The sequence below is a fragment of the Silene latifolia genome, chromosome 9, assembly GCF_048544455.1.
Source record: "Silene latifolia isolate original U9 population chromosome 9, ASM4854445v1, whole genome shotgun sequence".
In the NCBI taxonomy this organism is placed as follows: domain Eukaryota; kingdom Viridiplantae; phylum Streptophyta; class Magnoliopsida; order Caryophyllales; family Caryophyllaceae; genus Silene; species Silene latifolia.
Window position 1 is genome coordinate 156283883 of NC_133534.1, and position 1050 is coordinate 156284932.

General features: G+C 39.0%; 1 non-coding gene across 1 annotated transcript; it reads left to right on the forward strand.

Annotated features, from left to right (window-relative positions):
- Positions 1–388: 388 nt before the first annotated feature.
- Positions 389–495, forward strand: LOC141604396 (small nucleolar RNA R71). Its single transcript, XR_012526097.1, has one exon. It is a non-coding gene; the product is annotated as a small nucleolar RNA R71 (small nucleolar RNA).
- The last annotated feature ends 555 nt before the right edge of the window (positions 496–1050 follow it).

Genomic DNA, 1050 nt, shown 5'->3' on the forward strand with positions numbered 1-1050 from the left:
ACTTTGGTCATGTCCCAAAGTTCCACAATTCTCACATATCCCACTTGGGATTGATGAAGATGCCGTCATGGCATTAACATGTTGCTTTGGTGATTTTGAGGCTTCTTCAAGTCTAGCCATAGCCTTTTCGAACTTCAAATTGATGGTATCAATGTGAGCACTAAGTTGAGCACCCAATTGAGTAATAGAGTCCACTTCATGCTTTCCTCCTCTAGTAGCCTTGCGAGGTCTACTATATTGTGAATTATGGACCGCCATTTCCTCAATTTTGTTCCAAGTTTGATTGTCGTCAACTTCGGTGAACATTCCATTTGATCCCATGTTGAGAATTTTTCTTGAGTCTTCATAAAGACCATTCCAAAATTGTTGTACCAAGAACCACTCGCTAAGTCCATGATGAGGACATGAGCGACAAATTCCCTTGAATCGCTCCCAAGCTTCATACAAAGATTCTTCATCTCTTTGCTTAAAGCCCGTAATTTGAGCTCTTAGCATGTTAGTCTTTTCCGGTGGATAGAACTTTTTGTAGAAAGCTAGAGCCAATTTCTTCCAAGAATCAATTCCGAGAGTAGCCTTATCAAGGCCTTTAAACCATTGTTTTGCGGTGCCAATTAGAGAAAAAGGAAATAAGACCGATCGAATTTGGTCTTGAGTTACACCGAATTGAGAAATCGCATCACAATAATCGCAAAAAGTCTCCATGTGAGAGTGAGGGTCTTCACTAGGCATCCCCCCAAATTGGCTTCTTTCGACTAATTGGATAAATGCGGATTTGGCAATAAAATTTCCGGTTAAATGTTGTGGTGTGGGAGTTGTTAGGTTCATATACCTATTATTAGACTCCTCTAATAGAGAACTAATTAACTTGTTAATTATTTGTTCTTTAGATCTAGTGCATGCATAACAAAATGAAAGATTTATGAGAAAAACAATGTTCCTTACATTGTAGGTGGTTCGAAATTTTGGGCACAAGTAAGGTCACCTTCCTTCACTTGTTCTTGAGCTTATAATGATGGATGATCTTCCAAGATCCCAAGTATAGAAATCCTC